This window comes from Harmonia axyridis, chromosome 4 (assembly GCF_914767665.1).
Source record: "Harmonia axyridis chromosome 4, icHarAxyr1.1, whole genome shotgun sequence".
NCBI lineage: Eukaryota > Metazoa > Arthropoda > Insecta > Coleoptera > Coccinellidae > Harmonia > Harmonia axyridis.
In genome coordinates this window covers 8658744-8669942 of record NC_059504.1, presented here as the reverse complement: position 1 = coordinate 8669942, position 11199 = coordinate 8658744, and the positions used below count along the sequence as shown (strand labels likewise).

The window sequence follows — 11199 nt, the reverse complement described above, 5'->3', positions numbered from 1 at the left end:
TGAAGGTTCCACGAATTGTAGAGAGTTCAGTGTCTGAACATGAACTTTATGCTTGATTACAGAAAATAATCCTGATATGGTTAATATCCTACTGTATAGGTAGTAAAAACATAAAAACCTTCGAAACTCAATCTATCGATGAATATTATTGATGATCAAAATAAAAATGTATTGAGAAACGATGAACCATATGTATATGGTCAGATACAGAAAGAATTAAACAGAGATTACTAAAATCTCGTATAATTTCCAAGTATGTTTTTTCTATCTTAATTTGATTAGTTTCGATCTTATTCTTTTCATATTGCTGTAAAAAACCACAACAGAAAAATTACTGTGGTTCAAATAATGTCTTTCTTCAGTATCATCATATCATTGAGTATTTTGAATTTTCGGACAGGATGTCTTCAGTGAATCGCAAATAAGATTTTTCAATTCGACCACTAGATTTGCATGCTTCGAAATATTGAAATTAAGATTGATTTTTGTATCAAATATTGAAAATATTCATTTTAAAGCATCCTAATATGATCAAATTCGGCGAATACGTATTTAACCTCTTTTTGGGGGTTTAATAATGTTAAAAAATTACTCAAAAAAAAAAAATATATATATATATATATATTCCGGTATCGGGATTCGAACCCGAGTTTCCTGGGAGAGAGCTTAGCCAGGCGTCTTACCAACTAGACTATACCGGATTAAGAATTTGATTTTGTTTTAATTGTTACAATGAACTTATTCCATCCATATGTTCAACACCGGTGAATAATATTGAAGACACCTTAAAGCTGGGAACACATCATCAGAATTGTCTTGGGAATTATATGTTACTTAAGTATCATTTTTTACATTATATTTATATTTGTAACAATCGACCACCTAATAGTTGTTCCCTTTGTACTCAAGGGAAGTTTTAGTTTCTACCCTCTAATTGACGACGAGATAACAATGGAGGATGTGTATTTGGATCATACATTTCTAGTATGAAAAATTGAATTTGATTATAGCCGTCTGTGAATCTCTTGGAGATCGCAGTAGAATAGTTATTGGTTTTACTAGACAGCAAATTAGTAGATTGACTACCGCGGCTGGTAGTTCATAGCCGAGCGTAGCGAATCTACAAGAGTTCAGCAAAGGCAGTCAATCTACTTTGCTGCCGAGTTGAACATATAATTTTTTCTTCAATTGTTCATAATGATATATGTAGGATATTTCATTTGCAAGTTATTACAATTCCCAAAATCCTTTTATTTTTCCTGACTTGATAAATTAAAACGAAATTTGACAGAAATCGCCTAATTGTTGGAATGGTTGGTTGCTATGGAAGTGTATATCCTTAATAATTATAGTTTGGCAATTTATGAAATATCTGAAAGTTTTTTGGAAAAATATCGGATATATTCATATAATGAACAGTGATAGCGACTTAGAAGTACTTTCTCCTCCAGAAATAAGGAAGTTAAAAGAAACATTGATTGTCAGAAAATATCGAATGTTTTATTTCCATAGAGAATAATCATTTTGCTGCATATGCAGGAAAAGCAAAACCTTGCTGATTGATATCTGCCTGCAAAATTGATATTTGCTGTCAATCGGAGAAAAAAGCATTTACTCTCAGTTGAAAGATGAGTCGGCTCTAAAACTATGAATATTTTAAAACAGCTTGGGGTTGAAATCGATCCCTTTATCCTCGCTGGAGCCGCCACTAATTTGAAGTGTTATCGAAAAAAATTGTAAGAAGTTTCTGTATTATACCTGTTTAATTGACTTCTAATTCTCGAATTTTGTTATAGGTTTTTAGAATTCATGATTTTATTGATTTAGTATTCTTTGAATAAAATTTGTTATAGACAAATTTATACATCGAAAAGAGTCAAAAGATGAACCATTTCAGAATAACACATTTAAATTGCTGATTCTCTACTAGGTATTTTGAGTCTAAATTCCCAATTAAATATAGACCTGGCTAGATTTGCATTCCCCCTCACTTTAGAATGACATAGGTACCCTCTGTTTGGACAACCTGAGATGGGTTATCCATTTCTAACGAAAACCATCAAATACCGAAACTTTCGACAGAGATTAATGTTGCCATACCACGACTTCGGAAATTCTAGCATTCTGGTAAGAGAAACGGAAAAGCACATGTGCCGTAAGTGACACATTTAACAAAGTTGAACGTTGGTTTTGGGGTGGGACCTCTCTTCACCCCTAAAATAGGACCAGCGCTCAAAATTAATAAAAAGGGCGGTTGATCGTGAAACGTATAATGTCACAACTAATTTCCTAATTTTCGGATAGGGTCTACGTTTGGCACGCGGCTGTTGTTTCCGTTTTGTCGGACGGAAGTACAGAAATACACTGAAATAACAGACAGACACGATTGATGAACAGATAATCGCTGTGACTTGCTCATTTCAGTTCATTCGTTTGACTATTTTATGTTGAATGGAGTTTTTTAAATCAACAATTTCTTCTGTTCGTCAAATAAAATTTTTGTCTAATCGATTGGATTCGTTTTGAGAACTCAACAATCTGGAATTAAAGTTCAATTGACATTTGAATGATAAATATCAAACGACTTGTTTTTAATTTTAATTCACAGTTTAACTCATTTTTCTGCCACCATCACCATGGAAAGAATTGTTAAATATGTCCGATATGATTGATTCTTTTCTCTATTTCAGTATCGTAATGATTTCATTACAATACTAAAAACAGTGCTGAAATGACCTTATTACAGCATTGTTTTCAGTTATATATTTCGTTTAGTGGTTGCCTACACTGACTTCCGATCCTATCAAATTTCATTTCACGTCAATTGTCAATATAATATAATTTGGATATAGTGAAATGATTTGCAAAATTATTCGCAATTTCTCTTGAATCGGCTGGTGTTAAATCCATTTCGTGGGACATAATTCACGAATTTAATGCGTAATTTAAATTTATTTCAAACTTCGAAACGTACGATTGAAATTCAAATTCCGTAATCTGTCAATTTTCGTACCAGTCACACCAACTGTCAGTATAAAATACAAAAGTCTCTAGGATGTATCATCTGAATTTTTCATCGAATTTTGACAATATTTCACAAAAATCGACTGAAATAGAGAAAATATTGTCTAATACTCGTTGCAGAAGGCAATTCCAACACTAATGCGTTCAAAAACTCACTCCTTTGTCGTTCGATTTCGAATTTCGCATTCGTGTTGGAATAGGAGCCCATTCTGCAACTTGTTTCAGAATATACTATTGCGTGATTGTACAGGGTGTACCAAATTCGATGCTCACTGAAAGCATCTCGACAACGAAAAGATTTAGAGAAAAATCTTCAAGGACCTCCGAACTCGTTTTTCGAAATAATAAGATAACAGAAAGCAGATCAAAGATATCTTGATTCGTTCTCAAGTATAAAAACTTATCGTTTCAAATATTTCACTATATCTTGGTTTCTATTAGTGTAATTTGAAAAATTGTAGAGAGTTTCTTCAGTAATTTTTGTGGTCTAGATAATACTCAAAACAGATCATAGAAATTAATTATTGTTTCAGAGAGAAATAGAGGAAAGTTGGTGTTTCTTGAATTGGACACCCTATATTTTCCTTGGCAGCTTTTAAGCCGCAGATTTGTCGAAAATCATACCGTTATCGATTTTTCAAACTTGTTAGTTCCAAAGATATTAGGGTTTTCGGATTTTTTTGTAAGGGACACCTTATATATAAACATTTTTCATTCATTGTGAGTTTTGTTTCATTTTGTGTCAATTGTATATGCAATTGTAATCAAGTAATATATATAGGATGTCCCATTCAATTAGAACTTCATTATCGTTTTAGCGATATAGAGGATGTTTTTGTCTTCAACTTCTGAAAAACAATGATTCCAAATAAGCAATCAAAGGCTTTCATCTGCCAAGAGTTATATGGACTGGGATTGATATAACAATATGTTGATGTAACATCAATTATTGAATAAGATAACACAAATTCAAATCTCAAATAAGCTGAGTATGAGTTTTCAAAATTGTAGTGGTGCTAAAATTAGGTTCATTGTATGAAATCATTACATAAACATAAAAGAACAAAGAGGTAATGTAAGTTTAACATTTTGCAAAATTGAATAAGAATTATAAAAAGGTTCCGTTAAACAGGAAAGAATGCTGGTCAAACACATGTTGTTTATTCCTATTATACTTCAATGCTTTTAAAACAGCATCAAACCCCTGTAGGTAAAATTACAGTTGTTGGTTATGCTCCTTTTATATGTATCAGTGGTTCCAAACAATTGATCCTGAGTGAACAGTCAAAATTTATGTATTAATCAGTGCAGAATTCAATCATTATTCATTCCGTCAACAATGGCAATAATGTGAAATATGTATTTATTTGAGTTTTCCAAATAAGTGAAAAATACTTTCCTTCTCCAGTAATTTCAGACTTCGATGTTCTCAACGTTAGACAAGGGTAAATAGTTTGGGAACATCTGGCACAATACATTTGGGCCATAGAAAAATAGCGTGGCTGAGAGCGCTTTTGTTCCTTGTGTACCTACCTTTTGTAGATTGTGCGAGATGTCTGGTTGGATATAGTTTGGAAATGTAGACGTTGAGCATTCTCTACAACACTTGATTCGGAAGTTGAAAGCTTCCATTCATCCACGCTTTTTGTACCCTTGTTGACATCTATGTGTATATGGTTTATGAAAGGAAAGGAACAGCGTGTACTCACCTAATTTTTTTTTATCGAAAAGGGAATGATTTCACGGTTTGATAATTTAACGGTTCCATTTTTGTGGCATGTTTGAGTCATCTATTATAAAAACGTTTCATAGTTTGTTGAAGATATTTTTCTCTGTGATGGACTTTAAGTCTTCAAAAAGGAATTGCATACTCAACTGATAACAGGCCAATTGAAAAGTCGCCAGTGTACCATAGTAAAACACATTGTTTTGGCAAAATTCGATTTTATTATTCAACATATTTGCCTTCGAGGACGATACAGCGATTATAGCAATCTTCCAACTTTTCCATACTATTTTTGTAGTACGATTTGTCTTTCGCTTCAAAATAAGCTTCCGTTTCGGCGATTACTTCTTCATTGGCGCTAAATCTTTTTCCAGCGAGCATTCTTTTGAGGTCTGAGAACAGGAAAAAGTCGCTGGGGGCCAGATCTGGCGAATACGGTGGATACAGCCCAATTCATGCATTTTTGCCATTGTTTTCATTGATTTGTGACACGGCGCATTGTCTTGAAGAAACAGCTCCCTTTTTTTCAAATGGGGCTGTTTTTTAACGATTTCATCCTTTAAACGATAATAACGCTATATAATAATCGCTGTTGATGGTCTGGCCCTTTTGGATGTAATCAATGAATATTATACCTTGCGCATCCCAGAATACTGTTGCCATAACATTGTCAGCTGACTGTTGTGTTTTTCCTCGCTTTGGATTCAGTTCATCGTGTGCAGTCCACTCAGCTGACTGTCGATTGGACTCCGGAGTGAAATGCTGGAGCCATGTCCATTGTCACACATAGACGCAAAAATTCAGATTTAATGCACTTAAACAGCTTCAAACACTGCTCAGTATCATTAACACGTTGTTGCTTTTGATCGGTTTTGAGCTCACGCGGCACCCATTTTGCACACAGATTTCTCATGTACAAAGATTCGTGAATCATACGATGTACACGTTCAGATAATATCTTCACAATGTCTGCTATCTCGATCAACTTCACTTTATGGTCATTCAAAATTATTTTGAGAACTTTTTTGATTTTTTCGTCGTTGACAGTCTCTTTTGGGCGTCCACTGCGTTCGCCGTTTTCGGTACTCATTTCACGACGTTTGAACTTAGCATAGCAATCAATGATGGTTGATTTCTCTGGTGCTGACCCCGGAAAATCTTCATCAAGCCAAGATTCTGCTTCAACCGTATTTTTTTCTCTTCAAGAAGCAATATTTTATCAGAACACGAAATTCTTTTTTTCCAGCTAAATAACAAAAGTAGCTACACTCACAACGCCATATCTCACAAACTAATGGTCGGACTGCTATCAAATTTTGACACGAACCGTTTGAAGGTTGGTACTAACAAAAAATCAAATGGATTTAATACTAGCACCGCCATCAGTGCATCAGACCGGGGACTATTCAATTGGCCTAATAATTAAAGAGTTTGTTCGATAATAATACGGATTTATCCTCTGTAAACATAAGTTAACATCGAAATGTATATTTAGTGGAGAACCGCCTTAAGCTTCGCTTTCTTAAGATCTCTCTGTTGATGCATAACAATTTGGTAATTTAATTGACTCCAGTTACTTTCTTGTGTCATCTCGATAAAAAGACGTCCGATCTCCAATTAACGGCAAACAACGGATAAGATCATTCCAGGTTGACTCAAAAATAAATGGGTGTAGATAGCAATAAGTAACTTTAAACATCCTAACTAATAGTGGGGTGTCTGATAACGGATGATAAATCTGTGAGACAGAATTATCACTCTGTGAGCATATAATTCGAATGTTCTCCAAGTGTTTTTTCATAGAAAATCGATTCAGATATATGTGTTGAGAGGAAATTGAATGAATAAATGCCTATCTGTTGATGGATTCAGGTTGGAGACTATATTTCTGGATTTAATTGAAGGTATCGGTGGAATATTGAATGAGGATCTTTATTTATTGGGTTGAAACTATCAATTCGAGACTAATGGGGAAATTTTCATGTACCATAAAATGGGATTAAATTACAGTACGTACCATTATATATTACACGAGCTATAGACATTCAATAGAATTGGTACTTTGGTAACTAGCTGTCAGCTTTTTAAGTGAGGTTAAGGAAATTCATTTTTTATTCAAATGTATAAGCAAATGTGTTATAACGGGTGTTTTTTTTCGAGGTATATAACTTTAAGTTGGAATTACTGTTCAATGGCGACCGATTTAACAGCTGTCAAGTGATTTATTATCAGTTTGGTTTGACAATTCATCATAAATAGACCCACGCCTGCACAACACTTGCAAATAGTGCAATTTTATTTCGAAAATAATGGTTCTGTGCGGAATACGTATCGCACACTACGTCCATTTTGTTTAGCGATGAAGCGCACTTCTGGTTGAATGGCTACGTCAACAAACAAAACTGCCGCATTTCAAGTGAAGCTAATCCTCAAGTGTATGTCGAAACACTGTTACATCCAGAAAAACTGACTGTTTGGTGCGCTTTATGGGCTGGTGGAATCATTGGTCCGTACTTCTTCAAAAACGATGATGGCCAGAACGTTACAGTCAATGGTGATCGGTATAGAGCCATGATTACTAACTTTTTCATTCCTGAATTCAACAACCATGATGTCCAGGAGCTGTGATTCCAACAGGACGGCGCAACATGTCACACAGCTCGTGCCACAAACGATTTATTGGAAGACACGTTTGGTGACCGCCTAATCTCACGTTTTGGACCTGTGAATTGGCCTCCAAGATCTTAACACCGCTAGACTACTTTCTGTGGGGCTATGTAAAGTCATTGGTCTATGCGGATAAGCCACAAACCCTTGACCATTTGGAAGACAACAATCGCCGTGTTATTGCCGATATACGGCCACAAATGTTGGAAAAAGTCATCGAAAATTGGACGTCCATATTGGACTACATCCGAGCCAGCCGTGTCAGTCATATGCCAGAAATCATATTTAAAATGTAATGCCACAAGATTATCTGGCGGATAAATAAAATTCATGTCAATCGAATAATCCATCGTTGTTTTATTGCAATTTGAAGTTCTATAGCTCTAAAAAAACAGAATATTTATTATTTTCTGTATCTACCTGCTGAAATCCAAAGTTTTGACAACTCTTGTATTCAGTTGTTTCACGTCGTTTGGCGCGTTTGAAGTTTGTTTTCTGAATTTCCGATTGTGCCTTATAATTTGAAAACAGTTGAAATCATGACGTTGTGGTTTTAGCATTTTTTATAGCTAAAAAGGATTCTGAGACTCTCGCACTAAACAACGAATTTGAGACACCAAATACCTACTGCAGCACTAATTTGTAAACATCAGGTTGACAATTGTTTTTGTACAACAATTTATAAGATTGTATTAAACACAAATGACATAAGACATATCAAAAAAAATAAATAAATAAAGTGTTACCATTAAATCCATTTCACTTATGATTCCTATTGGAAAACTCTATGTTTCAGGGTAATAAAAGCGCTGTTGTAAACACTGAAGCTTTTTGGAATAAAAGTATTGTTGATGAACATTCATCAAAATGGAAAATGCTTAGAAAAGTTTGCATAGCTACGTGTTCAATAGCTACATCATCATATTAATGTTCTTCATACACAATATTTATCCGGATTATTATTTTTGTAGACCTGTAGCTTCTCCCTTATGCTCAGCTCATACCCAATATAAGACCAGTTCGTGAATTCATGCTATGATAGGTTTGAACGTTGTGTATTCAGGATTTCGGAATAACACATTTGAGTGATTTATGTAGAAGATGAGATTTTCTGGGAGCACGTCTATATAATCTCCATCGACGTGGTTTCTAATATTCCTTTCGCACAACTGCTCATCGTTCTATCTTTTTTTCTGTATTTGGAGCAGACGGTAGGAATATAACAGCTGAAAAAATATTGGCACGCTCCACTGAACAAATTGTGTGAATGGTAGGTGAATAGTTATTGATTGTGGATATTTACGAATACAGCATGTTTGAAAATATGAACGAAAATTATTGTGTATTGAAATTTTTTCAAATGAGTACAGTGCATCCCATTTTGGGTGAGACTGCCAGGTTTCTCGCTTGTTATTTGAGATAGAGCATTGCGGTTTTCACGTTCCTGTCCTACTTTTTCTTGAAACTCAAGTTGGTATAATCAGATTTTGCATAACTGTTTCCGTTCAAGAGATACAGGGCGATTTTGGAAATTGATACTTTTCGGACCCCTCCTCTATATCCGAAGTTATTAGAAATAATGCTGAGGTAAAAACTACGTCTGAATCAGAATTTTGCGTAGAATCCAGTGGCGTACTAAATTTTTTTTTTCGGGGTATGGTTTTGAAGATTCAACACAAACCTATATTTTTTTAATGGAACACCCTATATATCATTACTTCGTTGAATACGTTATTTTTTTTCCTTCAAAATGATGTATGATACTATATAGATAGAATGGTCAGAAATGTTGAAAAAAACACTAAAACATCAAATAATGATGATTTTTTGTTAATGAGCAATGGATTTCTCATATGAAAAAAAGGTTCAATTGGATAATTTTAATTTGTGATTTTTATAAATAGTAGAGTAAGCAAACAAAGATGAAACACTCATCACTAACATGAAAAACAAAACGTAGGTACCTACCTAATAGCAACAAATAAATAATACAAAAATTCATAAACATTGCATGATATCTTACAGCTTAAACTGTTCAAATTACTGTCCATTTTCCTTTAATACATAATTGACAAAACTTTTCAATACGCCTGAGAGCATTTAATATTATAAAAGGGCGGTTTTGTAAATCCTGGAAAACTGCCTCTCTTGATGCACGAAGTTCTTCCAGACTGTTATGTCTTTTACTGTAGTATATTATATGTATTAAGGAAAATGGACAGCAATTTGAACAGTTTAATCTGTAAGATATTATGCAATGTTCATGAATTTTTTTATTATTCATTTGTTGCTATTAGGTAGGTACCTACGTTTTGTTTTTCATATTAGTGATAAGTGTATTATATTTGTTTGCTAACTCTACTATAAATAAAAATCACAAATGAAAATTATCCAATAAATCCTTTTTTTCATATGGAAAATCCATTGCTCATTAACAAAAAATCATCATTATTTGATGTTTTAGTGTTTTTTTAACATTTCTGATCATCCTACCTATATAGTATCATATATCATTTTGAAGGAAAAAAAATAACAAATTCAACGAGGTAATGATATATAGGGTGTTCCATTGAAAAAAATATAGGTTTGTGTTGAATCTTCAAAACCACACCCCGAGAAAAAAAATTGAGTACGCCACTGGAATCTACGCAAAATTCTGATTCAGACGTAGGTTTTACCTCAGCATTATTTCTAATAACTTGGGAGGTAAAGGAGGGGTCCGAAAAGTATCAATTTCCAAAATCACCCTGTATCTCTTGAACGGAAACAGTTATGCAAAATCTGATTAGACCAACTTGAGTTTCACGAAAAAGTAGGACAGGAACGTGAAAACCGCAAGGCTCTATCTTGAATAACAAGCGAGAAACCTGGCAGTCTCACCCAAAATGGGATGCACTGTACAATTTGACACCCAAATAAAAATTTCCGATGTTCTTAGCTTAGCGATTCTGCAGAATCAAGACAACATGAAATTATACAGAAATCCTGAAATAATATTCTATTTATATCCTAAAATTTTGTCATTCTTCCTGAATCATTCAAGATTTCGTTACTTTTGATCCCAAATGATACGGTATTTCGAGCAAACTAAAGCGGAACAACAGCCGTGAACTGTCAAGATTTATCTTAAACTTCATTTTTATTGTTTAGGTAACAGCGGAACATTGAAATTCATTCCAAACGGTAGAAATAAGGTTTTCCAGGTGTTTCTGATTACTCAGATTTCTCAGAGTCACTGAGCTTGACGAAGTTACTGCTGAGGATGTCCACTGTTGAAACATCAAAGAGACGAAAACGTTGAAGAAATCTGTGCTTCATGAAAATGTTGATTCGGTTTTGTACAATTTTCATATGAATTAGAAATACAGGGTGTACCAAGTTTGAGTTGTATTAGACGCTTCTGGAGAAGTGGACCTATTTAAAGTCTAAAAATTGGTACTATGATGTTCGTTATTCTCTACTAATCTGAAAGCTTTAAGCGACCTTAGAACCTTCGGTTATACAGAGAATGAAAATAAGTTCTCTAAAAATATGTATTCATTTTTTGTTCTCTGAGTATTCAGTTCTGAACGACTTTCTGTTCCAATTGTTGCATTAGTCGAAATAGTTTTCAAATTTTATCAATAGAAGAACTGAAAGAATAAAAAATGCGCAGTCAATATTTTCTTCACTACACTGATTATAAATATCCTGAACTACACATTTTTGAAGTAGAATAATTCTGAAGTCAGAAGTGAAACTGTTGAAGCACCTTGAAGCACTGCGCAATAACCGAACATAAG

General features: G+C 34.0%; 1 non-coding gene across 1 annotated transcript; it reads right to left on the bottom strand.

The window, feature by feature from the left end:
• Window positions 1–624: 624 nt before the first annotated feature.
• Trnal-aag lies at window positions 625–701 on the bottom strand. Its single transcript is given in 2 exon segments — window positions 625–659; window positions 665–701. It is a non-coding gene; the product is annotated as a tRNA-Leu (tRNA).
• Window positions 702–11199: the final 10498 nt, after the last annotated feature.